This window comes from Desmodus rotundus, chromosome 5, assembly GCF_022682495.2.
Source record: "Desmodus rotundus isolate HL8 chromosome 5, HLdesRot8A.1, whole genome shotgun sequence".
NCBI lineage: Eukaryota > Metazoa > Chordata > Mammalia > Chiroptera > Phyllostomidae > Desmodus > Desmodus rotundus.
Window position 1 is genome coordinate 3,788,844 of NC_071391.1, and position 18,786 is coordinate 3,807,629.

General features: G+C 50.8%; 1 pseudogene; it reads left to right on the forward strand.

The window, feature by feature from the left end:
- Positions 1-1,800: 1,800 nt before the first annotated feature.
- LOC112317415 (immunoglobulin-binding protein 1 pseudogene) lies at positions 1,801-9,492 on the forward strand (annotated as a pseudogene).
- Positions 9,493-18,786: the final 9,294 nt, after the last annotated feature.

Here is an 18,786-nt window from a genome sequence, read left to right on the forward strand (position 1 = left end):
AGTATGTTTTGAAGAGCAAGTGAAACTGGAGGCCTGAGAGACAACAGGGCGCCCTGAGCTGCCCCTGAGATGAGGCATCGGAGGGGACGAGCCTGGGGGTGCCCACTGGGGGTTGAGGGCTCTGGGGGCAGCTGCCCCCACCTGCCAGTCTGCCTGAGCAGGTGGCACTTGAGTCCAGCACCACCCCCATTGAAAAGCTGCCCCCTCTGTGACCCAGTGACCCTGTGGACTGGGCACAGTGAAGACGAAATGGGGCGGCCAGGCTAGCCAGGGCCTGATGGCCCCCCCACCCCATGCCGGGCAGCATTCTGGGCACTGTGTCAGATAACCAGGCTGCAGCTAGTGTGGCAGTGTGTTGTTGCCACACAGCCTCCAAAGGCCTTGTTCAGGATGGGCTGACTATTCACTGGCTGGTGTGGTTCAGTGGACTGAGCGCCAGCCTGTGGACCCGAAGGTCACCGGTTGATTCCTGGTCAGCGCACACGCCTGGGTTGCGGGCCAGGTCCCAGCTGCAGGTGTGCAACCGATCCATGTATCTCTCCCTCTCTTTTTCCCTCTCTTCCCCTCTTTCTAAAAATAAATAAAAATCTTAAAAAAAAAACATGGGTTGACCTTGGACTCCAGCCATCGGGAGCCGCAGAGAACTGGATCATCTCTGCCACAGCTGTTTGTCCGCAGGGCCACTCGCCCTGCCGTCCATCACCTCTGCTCAGGGCTTGAGCTGTGCGCCGTGATCCACACCGGGCACCAGGGGACTGCCCCTCTGTGGGGACTCCTGGTCCCTAGCCAGACACAGAGACAGACTTGCTTGGGGGTCCGACACGGGCAGCCTGGGGACGAGGGACACAGAGGAGACATCCTGGGAGGGTGGCAACAGGGCAGAGAAGGCTTCCCAGAGGATGTGTCCTTTGAGCTGGGTTTTGAGGGAGGAGGACTTGGGCCTGGGGGTAGGGAAGGGTGTCCCCGCTGTCTCAGGAACAAGGATGCCACCACCCTAGCACTGCACCCAGTTACGCGCTCCCGCAGCCTCTTCCTGGGGCTGCGAGCTGAGGCCCTGGACGTGGGCTTTGCCCTGAGGCTATCTCATTTTACAACAGGGCAGCAGCGGCTGTGACAGCGTTTTGAGGGCAGTTCAAAAGGACAATAAAGAGAGGCACGCGGCAGATCCCAGACTGAGGCCTGAGAGCAGCCACTTGCTGGCTGCGATGGTTGGCTTCTTGAGCCTCAGTTTCTTCATCAAATGGGTGCTGGTGGAGCCTTGGCAAGGGCTGGCTTTGATAAGCCCAGACCTGTGGGTGGGAGGCGGCACCCCCTCCCCCCACTCCCTGCTGAGCCAGAGGCTGGTCTGTTTGTTTGTGGGGAGACTGAATACTCTCCTCCCCACAAGGGAACATTTCCTTCCTCTGAGGCTTGTTCCTCCAGCATGTCTCTGCTGCCACCTCCAAAGTCCCCCAGTTCCCTGTGGCCCAGAAGGTAAAGCAAGGACAGCCACTGTCAGCAGGGCGGGAACCAGTGACAGGCTTGGAGCCCAGTTCCCTAGCTGTGGTCCTTCATGGCGTCCACCCCCTGGAGGCCAGTCCCCTTCTTTGGAAGGGGCCACTTCTCTGCTCTCAGGCCATGTGGCTCACAGTGGACCAGCCTCCCCAGCCACCCCAGCTTGACTGTAGGGATGACGAGCCAGAGTGCATGTTCCCGGGCACTATGACCAGTTCAGGGATGGACACATGACCAAGCTGGGTCAATGAAAGGCAACTTTGGGCTCCCTCACTGTGTACTCGAGTTCTCTCCACCAGGGTTGGTATGAGCCTGGAGCTGCTGCCTGCCTTCTTGCCACCCCAGAAGGAGGCCACCAAGGGAGGAGGTTGGATTGGACCAGTGTTCACACCCCTAGGTGCCGTAGCCCACAGCCTGGGTGCATCTCCCAGGCCTGACACCTGCTACTGCTGGGACTGGGAGACCAGCGGTCAGGCCAGAGGCCAGCCTCGTCACTGACCTGCTGTGTGACCCAAAGCCAGGCATCACTCTGCTCCAAGCTTCTGTGAACAGCAGGCTCCAACCCCTGCCTTGTGAAGTGTACAGGGCTGGCGAGGCCCTTCCCAGGCCACGGGCAACAGCCCTGGGCCTTGGCCATCTGCTGCTCCCCTTGGCAGGAAGCCCCAGGAGAGAGTGGGGCAGGCTGGCAGCTGGCTGCCCCTCCCTTCACCAGCTGCACCGTCCCCGGGGACCCTGACTCACACCAGGCTCGCTGCGTGGGGTGAGGCGCAAGGAATGGCCGCAGAGACCGAGGAGCTGGAGGTCTCTGGCTCCTGGCTTCAAATCCATACCCCACCCCTTCCCTGCTGTGCGATTTGGGGCACATGAAGTCACCTCTTTGACTTCACCTCTAGAAGTCACCTCTAGCCCTGCTTTCCTCATTGGATAAGTGGGAATAATAATAACTAATCGTGAGCTGTCACCTAATTACAAGTGCTGGGTTTAAATGCTCCGTGTGTTCTCTGGATTTCTCCCCATATCCCCGCAAGGTGGCCTCACCTCTGTGTTCCAAATGGGGAAACTGAAGAAAATGGGACTCAGAACCACAGGTCCACAGAACCTACAGAGTTGGGTTTCGGTCCCCGGTTTTTCTTTTCTAAAGTCAGTGCCCCCAACTACTTCCCAGGTCCCGTCTCAGGCAAAGTTCAGCCAGGAAAACAGGACTTCAAGCAGAGGGGTTGAACCCAGGCATGTAGGGGCTGGCAGAACCACGGAAGAGCTGGGGGAGCGAAGGGCAGGCAGCCCCCACTGGGGCTGGGAAATCGGAAAGCACAGGAACCGCAGAATTTGTACACCGTGTACTCGGGTTGCGCGCTGGGTGGGGGCCATTGGGAATGGTGCTGCTGAGCATGGTTCACACGTCTGTCAGTGGACAGAACGCTCATTTCCACCCGGTTTCTATCCAGGAGTGCAGTTACAGCTTCTTCAGGGGGGTGTGGCCACACGTCATTAAGAACAATTTCAAACGTACAGGAAACTGGAAAGCTTTGATTAGTGAATCCCACGCACGCTCCCCCGGGAAGCCACATTCTACCCACCTGCCCATTCCTCTACCCATCCATTCATCTGTCTACTTTCACTGATGCAACAGCATAATTTTAAGGGGGAGAAAAAGCAAGATACAAAATTATCCAAAGCCAAGGACCCAGAGAGACTAGGAGCAAGTGCTGCCAACCCCGTGTCCATGTGAGCTCTGCCTGGTAAAAGCTTTTCTCTTTCTCTTTAGAATTTCCCAACTTTTCTGGTTCATTGTTTTGATTAAGGAAAAAAAAAATCTGTTTTAAATAAAAGAGTACCTTTACCTTCTTTAATTTATATTTTATTGATTATGCTATTATAGTCGTCCTGATTTTTCCCCCTTTGCTCCCACTCCACCCAGCACCTCCCACTCCTTCAGGCTATCCCCCCACCATTGTTCATGTCCATGGGTCATGTGTATAAGTTCTGTGGCTACTCCATTTCCTATACTGTATGTCAATCCCCATGGCTATTCTGTAAGTACCTATTGGTGCTTCTTAATCCCCTTACCTCTTCACCCATTCTCCCCCACCCCCTCCCATCTGGCAACTGATACGGACTCCGGCCCATGGGGTCTGTGCGTTGTGGCTGTGACGAACAAATTCATATGGACTGTGAAGTCCTGTGGAGAAAAAGGGATGGCACGGATGCTCTCTGAGAAAGGGCCTCAACCCCTGCCTGGACAGACTTTTATTGCTTTTCTGGGTACATTACGTCCAGGATGGTCCTCATTTACTATGCACAGGTTCACTTTAGGTGGTTGCCTTTTACAGATAACAAAGGAAAGAATGTTGCTAATGACTTCCAAGAAAAAGGACATTTGCAAATGCAAGGGGAAAGGTGGTTGAACTTGTTATACTCCATACTTGGGAGGTTTAGCACAGATTTTAGGAAGTCATTTTAAAGATATTCAGTAAATATTTGCTGCCTCAATTCAGGGTAAGGGAGTTTTAGCAAAAAGCAAGCCTCAAAGCAGCCTAGGTACAATGCAGGCCTGATTCCCCACGGGAGAACCGATCTGTGGGCTCGGTTCCTGTATGCCGACTCGCTCTCCGCTGATTTTCGGAATCAGGGGCTGGGCTACATTCGCCCCACCATGCAGATAGGTTCCCTATAGCCAACCATCAAAACACTCTCTGTATCCATAGTTCTGTCTCGTTCTTTTTGTTTGCTCAGTTTGTTTTTTAGATTCAATTGTTGATAGATATGCATTTTTGCCATTTATTGTTCCTAATTTTGATCTTCTTTTTCTTAAATAAGTCTCTTTAACATTTCATATAATAATGGTTTGGTGATGAAGAACTCCTTTAATTTTATATTGCCTGGGAAGCTCTTTATCTGCCCTTCAAGTCTAAATGATAGCTTTGCTGGGTACAGCAATCTTGGCTGTAGGTCCCTGCTTTTCATAACTTTGAATATTTATTGCAAATTCCTTCTAGCCTACAAAGTTTCTTTTGAGAAATCAGCTGTCATTCTTATGGGAACTCCCGTGTAAGTAACTAACTTCTTTTCTCTTGCTGCTTTTAAGATTCTCTCCTTATCTTTAACCTTTGGCATTTTCATTATAATGTGTCTTGGGGTGAGCCTATTTGCATCCACCTTGTTTGGGACTCTGTGCTTCTTGGACTTGCATGTTTATTTCCTCCCACAAATTAGGGAAGTTTTCTTTCTCCATTTTTTTCAAATAGATTTCCAATTTCTCGCTCTTTTTCTTCTCCTTCTGGCGCCCCTATAATGTGCTTGTTGGACCTCTTGAAGTTGTCCCAGACGCTGCTTATACTATCCTCATTTTTTTTTTTGGATTCTTTTTTCTTCTTGTTGTTCTGATTGGTTGTTTTTGGTTCCTTATGTTCTAAATCATTGATTTGATTCTCAGCCTTATCCACTATACTGTTGTTTCCCTGTAAATTGTGCTTTATTTCAATTAGTGCATCTTTCATTTCTGACTGGATCTTTTTTATGCTGTTGAGGTCCTCACTAAGTTCCTTGAGCAACCTTATAACCAGTGTTTTGAACTCTGCATCTGATAAATTGCTTATCTCCATTTCGTTTAGCTCGTTTTCTGGAGTTTTGATCTGTTCTCTCATTTGGGCCATGCTTCTTTGTTTCTTCATTTTGGCAGCCTCCCTGTGTTTGATTTTATGTATTAGGTAGAGCTGCTTTGACTCCATGTCTTGGTAGTGTGCCCTAATGTAGTGGGTGTCCTGGAGGGTCCAGTGACACAGCCTCCTCTATCACCCAAGCTGGGTACTTGAGGTATGTCCTTTGTGTGGGCTGAGTACACCCTCCTTTTGCAGCTGAGCCTTGGTTGCTGTTGGCAGATCAATGGGAGGATTTACCAGGCCAGTCAGCTGCAAGGATTGGCTGTGACCACTGGCCACCAACCTCTGCCCTCTGTGGAGGATCAGCTGTGCAGGGGCAGGGTGGTGGTGCTTCAGTGTGGTCTGTAGCTGTCCACTGGGTGCACAGGCTCTGGGGTTTCCTGGCTGGTGCAGGCCAAGGTCACCCCCACCTATGTTTTGCCCGTGGCCACCCTGCCTGAGCTATAAAACAATCTGAGGTGGCTGCTACTTGTGCTGGGCTTAGAGATTCCCAGGCAAAGCCAAGCTGTGAATCTAAGCTGGCTGCTGCTATTGCTGGGCCTGGGGCTCACTGAGGGCAGCTGTTGCTTGTTTGATAGGAATTAGGAAGTTGTGAAGCATGAGCCAACACCAGCCATTCACATGGAAAAGCAGCTTGGGTGGGCCAGTAATTTAGGTGGGGCAGAGTCTCTGGGGATCTTCAAGGCAGGTCAGACAGTGTTAGCCAGGTTGATGGAGCCTCAGATGTGGCACCAGCTTGCTGGATCAGTGGGGAAGGGTTTAAAAAAAGGACAATGGCCTCTGCTCGCCTTGATGACAGATACTTCAGTTTCTCCCTATGAACCACTGGTGCCCTTCAAGCTGCCACCCTGGTGCTAAGGCTCAGAGGGAGTGAGTCTGACTAGGTGAGTCCATGTGTGAGTTCTTTAAGAGCAACTGCTTGGGGCTCCAGATGTTTCTTCCACTGACTCAATCCCCACTGGTTTTTGCAGCCAGAAGTTGTGGGGGCTTATTTTCCTGGTGCTGGAACCCTGGGCAAGCAGGGCTGGTGTGGGGCTGGGACTCCTCACTCGCAAGATACCCCTCCCAAATTAAAAAAAAAAGATTTTATTTATTTATTTTTAGAGAGAGAGGAAGGGAAGGAGAAAGAAGGAGAGAAACATTAATGTGTGACCACCTCTCACGCACACCCTGCTGGTGACCTGGCCTGCAACCCAGGCATATGCCCTGACTGGGAATTGAACCGTGACCCTTGGGTTCACAGGCCCACACTCAATCCACTGAGCTACCCAGCCAGGGCCCCTCCTGAATTTTTATCTGCCACATGTAGATGTGTGATCAGCCTGTTCCATGTCTCCGCCCCTCATACCAGTTTGGATGGATGTGGTTTCTTTAATTCCATAGTTGTCAGACTTCCATTCAACTCAATTTCTGCTGATTCTGAGTGATGGTTGTTCTATATTTTAATTGTAATTTTTTAAAATATATTTTATTGATTATGCTATTACAATTGTCCCATTTTCCCTTTATTCCCCTCCACCCTACCCACCCCCTTCCACTCGCATTCCCCCCCCTTAGTTCATGTCCATGGGTCGTACATATAAGTTCTTTGGCTTCTACATTTCCTATACTATTCTTAACGTCCCCCTGTCTATCTTCTACCTACCGTTTATGCTACTTATTCTCTGTACCTTTTCCCCCCTCTTTCCCCCTCCCACTCCCCCATTGACAACCCTCCATGTGATCTCCATTTCTGTGATTCTGTTCCTGTTCTAGTTGTTTGCTTAGTTTGTTTTGTTTTGTTTTTTTTAGATTCGGTTGTTAATAACTGTGAGTTGTTGTCATTTTACTGTTCATATTTTTGATCTTCTTTTCCTTAGATAAGTCCCTTTAACATTTCATGTAATGGGGCTGTGTGATGATGATCTCCTTTAACTTGATCTTGTCTGGGAAGCACTTTATCCACGCTTCTATTATAAATGATAGCTTTGCTGGATAGAGTCATCTTGGATGTAGGTCCTTGCCTTTCATGACTTGGAATACTTCTTTCCAGCCCCTTCTTGCCTGCAAGGTTTTTTGTTTTTTTGTTTTTTTGAGGAATCAGCTGGTAGTCTAATGGGAACTCCTTTGTAGGTAACTGTCTACTTTTCTCTTGCTGCTTTTAAGATTCTCTCCTTCTCTTTAATCTTGGCTAATGTAATTATGATGTGTCTTGGTATGTTCCGCCTTGGGTCCAACTTCTTTGGGACTCTCTGAGCTTCCTGGACTTCCTGGAAGTCTATTTCCTTTGCCAGATTGGGGAAGTTCTCCTTCATTATTTTTTCAAATAAGTTTTCAACTTCTTGGTCTTCCTCTTCTCCTTGTGGCACCCCTATGATTCGGATGTTGGAACATTTAAAGATGTCCTGGAGGTTCCTAAGCCTCTCCTCATTTTTTTGAATTCTTGTTTCTTCATTCTGTTCTGGTTGAATGTTTATTTCTTCCTTCTGCTCCAAACCATTGATGTGAGTCCTGGTTTCCTTCCTGACACTGTTGGTTCCCTGTAGATTTTTCTTTGTTTCACATAATGCAACCTTCACTGTTGCCTGGGTCTTTTTTATGCTCTTGAAGTACCCAGTGAGTTCCTGGAGCTTCCTGATTACCAGTGTTTTGAACTGTGCATCTGATAGGTTGGCTATCTCTTTGTCACTTAGTTGTATTTTTTCTGGAGCTTTGATCTTTTCTTTAATCTGGGCCCCCCCCTTTTTTTTTGGTCTGGGTGTGCCTGTTATGTAGTAAGTGGCGGAGCCTTAGGTGTTCGCCAGGGTAGGGGCAAGTTGCTGGTTGTGATGCTGTATGTGGGGGAGGGTCCGAGAGGGAACAGTGCCACTTGCTCTGCTCTCTGCCAGTTTTCAGTCACTTCTTCCGCTGCCCACAAGCAAACTGGGCCCTTCTGGTGCCAAGTTCCGAGTGGGTGGGTGTGTGTATATTCCAGGCCCCTGTGGGTCTCTCCAACGACCTCACCTGTGAGGCTGGGAGTTTCTCCTGCTGCTGCTGCAACCCCCACAGGTGTTTTCAGTCAGAGGTTTGAGGCTTTATTTCCCAGCTGGAGCCCCGGGTTGTGCAGTCTGTGCAGTCTCCCCAGCTGTTCCTCCCGGTTTATCCACATGCAAATGTGGGACCACAGGGTCCGCCAGCCACTGTCTTGCTTCACGTCCTCTCCGCCCCACTGCCCATCTCCACCCCTCCTACCGGTCTGGATGAATGTTTCTTATTTAACTCCTTGGTTGTCGGACTTCCATACAGTTCGATTTTCTGTCAGTTCTGGTTGTTTCTTGTTTTTAAATTTGTTGTTGTCCTTCTTTTGGTTGTGCGAGGAGGCACAGTGTGTCTGCCTACACCTCCATCTTGGCTGGAAGTCTTAATTGTAATTTTGATGTGGTTGTGCAAAGAGGCAAGCCTTGTCTGCCTATGCCACCATCTTGACCAGAATTTTAAGGAGGTTTATCTTTTATAGTGTTGGAATGTGTTTCTTTGGGGAAGGAAGCCAGTCCATGGAAAGGTGAGCAGAGAGGGCTACACCCCCTTCAAACAAAGAAGGAGCCCAAGAGAAGGTGTTAGAGGGAATAGACCTCCTTTAGAAGGCTGCTGAAAGGTTGCCACAGCTTGATTTGTTCAGCGAAAATGAAGATTTGGACTTGCTTCCACTGGCCTGAAGGGCCTGAGGGCACCAGCACATCCGGGAGCATGCGTCACAAATCGTGGTAACCCCAGCAAGCAACTCAATCCTTGGCAGTGGCTCAAGAACACTCTTGAAGCCACTTAATTCTGTGCCAATACTATCACGTGGCAGTGTTTGAGTTTCCCAAACTAAAAACAACTCAGAAAATAGCACTGCCAACTCCCCCATGGCCTCTCCTAGCCTCGTGGCTATGGCATCTCAAAGACAGGTGACCCAGAGATACAAGGAGAAGAAGGAGGTGGACTGTAGGTCATCTGCACTGGAATCCCCTGCGGAAAGAGGTCAAGCCGACAAGCGTTGTCTGCGAGTATTTCCTCGTTCACCTTTGCAGGTGGATTGGTATCAGCTTAGAAGAAATAGAGGGCATTGACTAGGAGGTAAAGATCCTCGGAGAAAAAGACTTCAAAAAAGGCATCAACTTCTCCCTCATCTCAGCAGGACAGGCCTCCAGGGAAACCCCTCACTCCTACCTGGAAAGCAGCCCGAGCCACAGTGTTTGGAGCTGGTTATCCAAGTCTGCCACGGATGACAGTGAATGTCACAGTCAGCACTGATGATTGGGAGCTTTACCAGATCAGGAACAGCCAGGACAACATCAGAGGTCAAAAGCACAGTTCAACTGAAACTAATCCGGAATAACGTTGAATGGAAACTGTAATGGGGGGCGGGGGGAGGCAGCTCAGGAACAGGAAGATCAGGAACAAAAGGAGGAAGAGGACGATGGGCAAACATCCCACCAAGCCCAGGAGTGAGATGACCCATCCTAGCAGCTACTGCAAAGAGAGAACACGGGCTCGTCTTCCCCTCCCCAGGCTCCTGCTCTGCTCTGGGCCAGGACAGCAAAGACACTTCACCCCGCTTTGCATTCAGTGAAGTGCCCAGCGAAGAAGTGTAGCTGTGTACACTAGCCAATGAGCCAGCGACCTTGTGTTGGTGTTAGCATTCCTACCGGGGTGTATTCCAATTTCTTTCTTTCCCTTTTTGTATTGCAATTTCTTAAGTGGAAAGAAAAGAGAACTGAAACCTTTGCTCAACAGCTTAGTCAGTTAGAGCGTCATCCCAATACGCCAAGGTTGTGGGTTCGATCGCCAGTCAGGGCACAGAAGAAGCAACCACAGAATGCATAGATTAAAAAAATTTAAAAAGAGTGTTGAGAAATGGCTTTTTAAAATCAATAGAATTCTCCATAAAAAATAATAAAAGTTCTTTATTACATGAGCCTGTGCAGGAAAAAAAAAAAAAAAACTTATTTGAGCCAAATTTTTGAGGACATGCCTGAAGCAAAGTCGCAAACTGATTGAGAAAATGCTCGGGAGAATGGCAGTTTTACAGCTCATTTTACACACTAGGATCAAAGGAGGGAACGTGAGGAGGGTCATGTGAAATCCACGGGTGGCAGATGGAGGGGGCCGGGGAAAGCGATGCGGGAAATCTCTAGAACTGGATAAAAGGTAGAGGGAGAGACACATCCTTCCTTTCCACTGGTGGGTACAGGACGGTTAACGTTTGCGGCACGTGGGGACGGTGTGCGGGCACCAAGGCCACCCTGAGAAAGTTCCGTGGTCGGTGCTCTGGGGCAGGCGGCTGTGCCCTGAGGGTCTGGAAGAGAAACTCACTTGGATATTTCAAAGGAGTGTTGTCCTGGACGTGTGAGGACAGTGGACGGCGCTCACTGAGGGCGAAGATCGTGAGCCTGTGCTAAGGAAGCTGTAGGCCCGAATGCGACTCCCGGTGGCCCTCCCAGTTAGGAATCTGTGAGCAGACCCTCCTGCATGTGACGTTTGTTGCTGAGCTAAGTAGCCCCCTGAGCTTGTTGGGTCTGCGACATTGCCCCTTTTTGCTCACAGATCTGTATGTTTTCCAGCATTGACACACAACTGAAAAATTCAAAAGTTCAAGTTCCCAGGCTAGGTGAACGGATTTGTTTTCTGTTTCGACCCACTTTGATATTTGCGGCCTGACGGTAATGACTCCATTTCGTCTCTTCACTCTTCCCTCAGATTGTTTAATAAAACCAATTAGAGCTACAAATGTACTCAGTTGAAGTCTGGGGTTTTTTGTGTTTGTTTGTTTTACTTATTGATTTTTAGAGGCAGAGGAAGAGGAGAGAGATGTCAATTTTGTTGTTCCACTTATTTATGTCTTCCTTGATCAATTCTTTTATTTATTTATTTATAGATTGTATTTATTTGTTTTTAGAGAGGGGAGAAGGGAGGGAGAAAAAGAGTGAGAGAAACATTGATGTGTGAGAGATAACCCATTGCCTCTCATGCACCCCCAGCTGGGGACCTGGCCTGCAACCCAGGCATGTGCCCTGACTGGGAATGGAACAAGCAACCTTTTGGTTTTCAGGCCAGCACTCCATCCACTGAGCCACATGAGCCAGGGATTTTTTTTTTTCTTCCTAAAGATTTTATTTCCCCTGGCTGGTATGGCTCAGTGGATGGAGTGCCTGCCTGCCATCCCAAAGGTCGCTGGTTCAATCCCTGGTCAGGGCACAAGTCTGGCTTTTGGGCCAGGTAACTGGTGTTTCTCTCCTTCTTCTGCCTTCTATCTCCCTCTCTCTGAATTATAAATAAAAATCTTTTTAAAAATTTTTAAAGATTTTATTTATTTATTTTTAGAGAGAGGGGAAGAAAAGGAGAGAGGGAGAAAAACATCGATCAGTTGCCTCTCATTCACACCTGGACTGGGGACCGAACCCACAACCCAGGACCAAACCTGCAACCTAGGTATATGCCCTGACCAGGAATCGAACTGTCGACGTTTTGCTTTGCTGGATAATGCCCAACCAACTGAGCCAAACAGGTCAGGGCCATTGGTCCATTCTTACATGTACCCTGACTGGGGATCAAACCCGCAACCTTGGTATATTGGGACAATGCTCTAACCCACTGAGCTACATGGCCAGGGCTGGTTGAATTCTGATTTTTAAGGAATCCTTCTAACAACCAGCTGAGGCAGGGACTCACATGCCCCATTTCACAGGCAAGAAACAGAGTTACAGAGAATAATCACCTGTCCAGTGCCAAATAGCGCATAAATGGTGGAACTGGGATTAGAACTCAGGCCATAGGGTGCCATAACCTCAGTTTACTCATTCATTCTTTCAAACATTCAGTGGACACCTACAATGTGCAGGCCCTGAAGGCAGAAGAGGGACTGAGGGGCAGTAGATGCAGGCGGCCAGGACAGCAGAGGGTGGGGGCTCACAGCCTGTTTCCGGGGCTCTGGGGGAGGCTTGGCCTCCAGGGAGAACCTGCTGATCCAGCTCACCTGCCCAGCCACTTGCTCACGGCTTGGCTTCCGGTAGCTCCTGCTTTTTCCCCACTGTGACTATAGGCTCCAATTGCAAAAGGGGCTTCATCAAGCCTGTGGAAGGAAAATGGCGGCCGCTCCCAAGAGAACACTTCAGGGATTGATTCCTACCAGGACACGAGCAGTGGGTGGATGGTGGGGTGGGGCTTGTAGAGTAGGGAGGCCCGCACAGCTGCAAGGCTGCCCCAGGACCCCTTCCTGAGCAGGCCCTGCCTGCAGCCCCCGCCTGCAGCCCCCTGATCTTCTCCTGACTCACCCACCTGCTGTTCTGCCTGCAGGTCCCAGAGAGTGGAGAAGCTCAGGAATCCTGTTGGGCCAGATTCCTTCTCCACTGGACAGTGGGGCTAGGGGAGGAAGTGGAGCCACAGCCTCTCAGGACCTGGCAAACCCCTCCCCCCTCTCCTTTGTTCCCATTTCCCCCTCCTTGCCTCCACTCCTTCCTATTTGCCTGGTTAGATGACATTCTGAGAAACTTTTAGGGGGCAGGCCAACCTCTAGAGGGTAGCCAGTGGGGGCTGGGTGGGGTGAGGGGGCTAACCCTTGTTTCATTGTCATCACTCATGGTGGGGTGGGGACCTAGAAGGAGTGAGCCCTCCCAGGGGGTAGGAGTCAGACCCCAGCTTGGGAGAACGGGAAGTGGGGATGGCCCAGCGGCAGCCATGGCATCTTGGGAAAGCAGAACCGCTGGTTTCTGCCTGGTCTGGGGCTTCGGCTTACCCATCTGCAAGGGCTCCTTGGGCCCTGCTAGTCCTTCTCCACAGAAAGGCGAGCCTGCAGGACCCAGGGCTGACTGAGGAGAGAGGAGCTCAGAGGTGTGCAGCAGTGAACCAAGGTTTCCTGACTCCCAGCCCAGAAGTCTCATCCCCAAGCCATGACTTCCCTCACAACTGCTATCTTTTAAAACTATGTAGTATCACAGAGATGATGCATGTAGGGCACTAAAACCACAGGACAGGGTTTTGCAAAGTGAATTTGGAAGGCTGCTTTAACACATAGGCCCTGGGGCCCTGGCCAGGTAGCTCAGTTGGTTGGAGCATCGTCCTGCAACCGAAGGTTCGGATTCCATTCCAGGTCAGGGCGCATACCTAGGTTCCTGGTTCCATCTCAGGTCCAGTCATATATGATCACCAGTATGGGTACGTAAGGAAGGCAGCCAATCAATGCTTCTCTCTTGCATCCATGTTTCTCTCTCTCCCTTCCTCTCTCTTCAAAAAGCATTGGAAAAAAATGTCCTCTGGTGAGAATTAAAAAAAAAAAAAAAAGCCCTGGTTGATGTGGCTCAGTGGATTGAGTGCTGGCCTGCAAGCCAAAAGGTCACAGGTTCAATTCCCAGTCAGGGCGCATGCCTGGGTTGCAGGCCAGTGTTTCTGCTGCAGGCTCTGCTCACCCCGTGGCACTTGAGTTGACTTGCTGCAGGCCACCCTTCCCAAGGACAGGCATCGGTTGCTCTCTTCCAGCTGCTGAGAATTGGCTAACGATCGGAAGGGCCAGCGGCCCTTTGCTGGGCCCTGACTGTGCCCAGCACGTCCCCTGCCAGTGTTCGGTGACCCCCCACACCCCTGTGATGTAGGAACAGTAGCCTTCGTCCGGCTCAGAGGCAGGCGACTCATCCAAGGTGTCAACTGAGCACAAACCAATTGGGAGGTTTTGCTAAAATTAAAAATGGCAAAGATTTATTCAAGGGTGTTAGCATTTGCAGCTTGCAAACACAGCGAGGCAGTACCCAGAGTGCTCCAAAGAAGAAAGGAAAGCTGTTCTTACTGAAAACATCACATTCTTGAGAACTTCAGTGTAAGAAACATTCAGACCTGCAGAAAATTTTTATGAGTTTATTGGAGCCAAACTGAAGACAATTGCCGGGAAGCAAAGTCTCAATGGATTGAGAAAATACTCCAGAAAATGTCAGTTTACCACTTATTTTATAGATTGGAACCAAAGGGGAAGACGTAAGGGGGTTACAGGAAACTCATTGGCGATAGATTAGGGAGGTGGGAGAAGGCAAAGCAGGGAACTCTGGGACTAGATAAAAAGTAAAATGGATAGATACTTCTTTTATGTTCCTGGGTACAGGATAGCGAACAGTTCATAATTAACACGATAACAATAACAATGAGGGGATTTGCGGTCTCTGCTCTGTTGGGGTGGTTGTGCTCCAAGGGTGGGGAGGAAATCCCAGCCCTACCAAAGCTGTGTTGTCCTAGATGCAAAATGACAATAGACAAGCTCAGTTAAGGTACAGACTGACCTTTGTCAGGGAGGACACGGCCCAGGACATGACTACCTGCCACGACCTGCCTTTAGTTAGAGAGTTTTAATTTCAGACCACCCTATGTGGTTACTTGGGTCTCTGAGTTTGTAAGGCTGCCGTGCAGGCCTCCCCTGAGCTCGTCGGGTTTAGCATGAGGCCCCTTTTTGTTCGTGGGAAGAATCAATCCTGCGTGCTTAGTCTCTGGATTGGTCCAGGACAGCGATCCCCCCCAGTGACCAGTGGTCTGGACACGTGAGCACTTGCCCCTAATTTCTCCACAGGGTTATCTCTAGGATTTCTGTTTATCTCCAGGCATTGATGTACGACTGGAAAATTCAAGTTTAATGGCCCAGGCTAATTAAAGCAAGAACGAAATCGTTTCCTCAGACTTCAGTCTACCTGCTTTTAGTAATTCAGAAACACAGTGACCGCATGTTACTTCTGCATTTTTTCCTCAAAGGTCACACAGTGGGTGGAGGCACAAGCTCCAAACACAGGTGTTTACCCTTAATCCTGCAAACGGAGCTGGGGGAGGGCCTGTCCCATCCACCACAGGCAGGACACGTGGGCATTCAAATCACCTGCATGTGTTAAACCTGGGCCCTAGGCCCTACCTGTGACCCCAGGCACTGAGGCTGCCTATGTGATAGAAGGAAGCGATCAAATCAGACTACACTTGGGCTCAGAGACTGGCCCTACTCTGCCCCTCGCTAGATCCTGGGGTGGGGCCAAACCTGAGCTCTGTGCAGCAGCCGGGATCCATGTCATTTTGTAACCCAATCGTAAGCGTGGAGGGTTTCAGCCCGTTGGCCTCTCTGTTATCACATCAATATTTTAAGGCTCAGAACTGAAGTAGGGCACCTGGTCCTGAGTGGAGCTGGGCGGGGGTGGTGCGCACAGCCCAGCAGGGGCTCTGCCTCTCCAGCCCTCTGGTGAGTCCCCACTGGGCTTCTAGGGCTTCCTGGGCCAAAGGTGCTTTGGTACAGAAGGATGAAGTCTCCCTGCATTCAGAGGGAGGAGCCCTGGGGAGTCCCTGGGTTCCGCCCTCAGCTGTCTGGTTGGACAAAAGGTTTCATCTTGTAGCGAAGTTCAGCCTTCTCACCTGGGAGATGCAGTGCTAGTTACACTCACCTCCCTGAAGGTCATGAACGTTCAGAGACGCTGGATATGGTAAAGGGCTGGGCGTGGCCTCCTCTGTCCGAGTACTTGACAAGTGGTCCCTCCTTTGGGGGTTCACAGACTCACGAAGCCCTTCCTTGGAACAGGCCTTGCAGCTGGAGTTGGGAGCAGGGCTGGGACCCATAAGTGGACCCCTTTGTACCCTGGTGGAGGACCCTGGTCTGCCCAATGGCCCTGGGGAGCCCCTCAGGCCAGACCAAAGGAACCAGTCTGCGGGAATGCCAGGGACTTCCCAACCTCTCCCCTCCCCCCTGCTCCTGAGCCCTATGGCCCACACCCTGTGTCTGCTCTCAGGATTCAGCCTCAGAGGACTTTCAGAAAATTTTTTTCTTCTGTCCTAGAAGTAAAGCTCTTGTATGGGACACCCTCTACCCAGCACCAGTAACTGCCACAGCGAATTCCTCTCCAAGCCTTGGGTGGAGCCACTTCCACTCAAATGGCGACATTCTTGTGACCAGAATGCACATTCCAGTTTGAATTATTTTCTTACACAGCCTCGCCTTCCCAGGCCAAGTTGCTACAAGTGCGTGCACATCCATCTCCGGGTACCAGCCACTGGCACAGGAGCTGGGCTGCGCCGCACACTCCCGTCACAGCCACCCAGGGGCTCCTGCTCGCTGGGCACTGTGGCAGAGAACAAACTCTGTGAAGCCCCCAGACTCCTGGAGGTTGCAGTCTGGGGGGTGTGGTGGGGAAGAGAGAGACAACACACAATAAACAAACAAACAAGGGGGAGGGGAGAGGGAACCCGCAGGGTGGGCAGTGGTGCTATTCTGGATGGGAGCGGGGGCCAGGCGCAGCTGTTTTCCCCACTACCCAGCTGTGCAACACAGTAGACCCGACAAGCTCGGGGCTCCCTGGCAGGCCTGGCAAGCTCAAGAACCGTAAGAAGGGTCTGATCGCAGATTCCTAACTGGGCGGGCCACGGCAGGAGTTGCATCCAGGCCTGTAGCTTCCTTAGCACAGGCTAATCTTCACCCGAAGTGAGCACTGTCCATCGTTCTTATTCGTCTAGGGCAACACACCTTTGCATTGTCCGAGTAATTTTCTTTTCCAGACCCACCGGTGGGAAGGAAGGGTGTCTCTCCCTTTCATCCAATCCTAGAGAGTTCCTTGCTTTGCTTTCTCCCACCCCCTCAATCTACCACCCATGGATTTCATATATCCTCCTTACAGCTTCTTTCATTCTAATGTATAAAATGAGCTGCAAAACTGCGATCCTCCAGGGCATTTCTCCATCTGTGGAGACCGTGCTTCAGGCATGTCCTCAAAAATTTGGCTCAAATAAATTGTTAGTTTTCTATAGGTCTGGACCTTCTTCCCTGGGCGTAGTGCTGCCAAGCTCTACAGCCGGCACTCAGCAAATGTGCAGAAAATGAACCCTTCCCACCAAGTTCAACATGGCCACGTTTAACTTCCGCCTGACACACCGGCACGTGGGCCCAGTAACCAGGTTACTTCCGGCCTTCTCCGGTTAGAGGTAATGCGAAATGGGCATTTTTCTGCATGGGGCTTTTTGCTTCTGATGACGACTTCTGGGGAGAAAATCTTGGGAATGGGGTTGGCAGCTTGAGTCCTAAGTGTATTTATGGCTCTGGGTTTCTCCTTTTGGAAAAACAGTGTGTGTCTGGCACTTTTCCTGAGCACCTACTGTGTTCCAGGCCTTGCCTTCGGTGTACATCCCCACAGATGACTCTGGCAAGTTGGTACAATTACGCCCCATGCAGAGGGAAACAGCAGGAGGCTCTTGCCTGCGCAGTAAATGCCTTTTCAGCCTTTCAAACCCCTGCTCCAACACCCCCTGGGGCGGCTCTCCCCATTTCCACAGGCGGAATTAGTCTTTTTTCATGTAAAATCCATTATTTTAGCATTACCATATGCTGAGCTTCCTGGGTCTCAGTCTCAGCCCGGTGGCCCTGGCCCGGGTGGTCAAGCAGCAGCCCTAGGGGCGGCCCTGACTTCGGTTTGACTGTAGGGGAGGGTAGTTTAGTGACCCTTTGGAAGCAATGCTCTTCACACAAAGGAGCCAGGACACCCGCCTAGCCCGTCCCATAGCAGAGGACTTTGGCCTAGGCACACAGCCTCAGAGTCTACACATCTATTAAATGAAAGCAATGACAGATAAAACGTTTCCAACATCTTTGAAGAGGTAACCTCTTACCCTCACAGGGAATTGCATAAAGGCGCCTGTGGTTTCTAAGAGCCCAAACCAGCAGACGCTAGAACAAGTTATTCCCAATGAGAGGCCCAACCCGTACTTCCACTGCCCCTTCCTCCTGGCCAGATTGCTGGCATTCCTGACACGACCCGGCTGGTGCCAGGGCAGTGGAACGGCAGGCAATGGGCAGGCCCCACCTCCCTGCTGCCGGCCGGTATTTTTAGACAAAGTCCTTGGCTACCTTATCTAAATGGCCAGACTGGAGACCTTGATTTCTCAGCTTTTCAAACATCCAATGGGGCTCCCACCCCACCTCCCTCCTAAACGCCTGGGCCGCTGGGTGGCTCGGTCCAGTACAATGCCCAGGTCCAGTTCCACAGCTGTCTAGTCAGAAGTCCTCTTTCATTATAATCCTTTTATTCAGTGAAAACCATTCTTTCTTTTAGCAAGTTCCGCCAAGTACACGCTATATAAACAGATTTTTGCTGGAGCAGACTGGGAAATTCCTACATTTCCTGTGTACCAGGCGCTGCATTTTCTAAGCAGCCAGGGAAACCGCTTGCCCTTGCCCAGTTCACATCCCGTAAAACAGAGTTTGTAATCTTCATATTTATCTGTACCCCACTTAGCTTCCAGAAATGATTCTTCCAGATCGAAGAATGAGGGACATGGGGAGGTGTGCGGCAGACAGGGGCATGGGCCCACGGGCAAAGGTGCGTTAGTCACGGTCACGCGGCTGCCTCCCGCGCAGGGGCGGGCGGGGCGGCGTCCACAAAGCCAGCAGCCCCGTGGCACTCACCTTTGCCCCATGTTCCGGGATGCTGACACGGCCCCGCTGCGGGATGCCACCCCGCCCGCTCCAAACATCTAGGTAGGGCCCGGCGTTCTCAGCACCACAGATAGTGAAACTGAGGCTGCGTGGCCTGGAACCGGTCCCCTCTTCCCCCTTTCGGGCCTCTGTTTCTGACCCGGTGACAATCATTTCTCTTGTCTCCGGCTTGAAAGGGGCTTGGCCACGCCTCTTACAGGA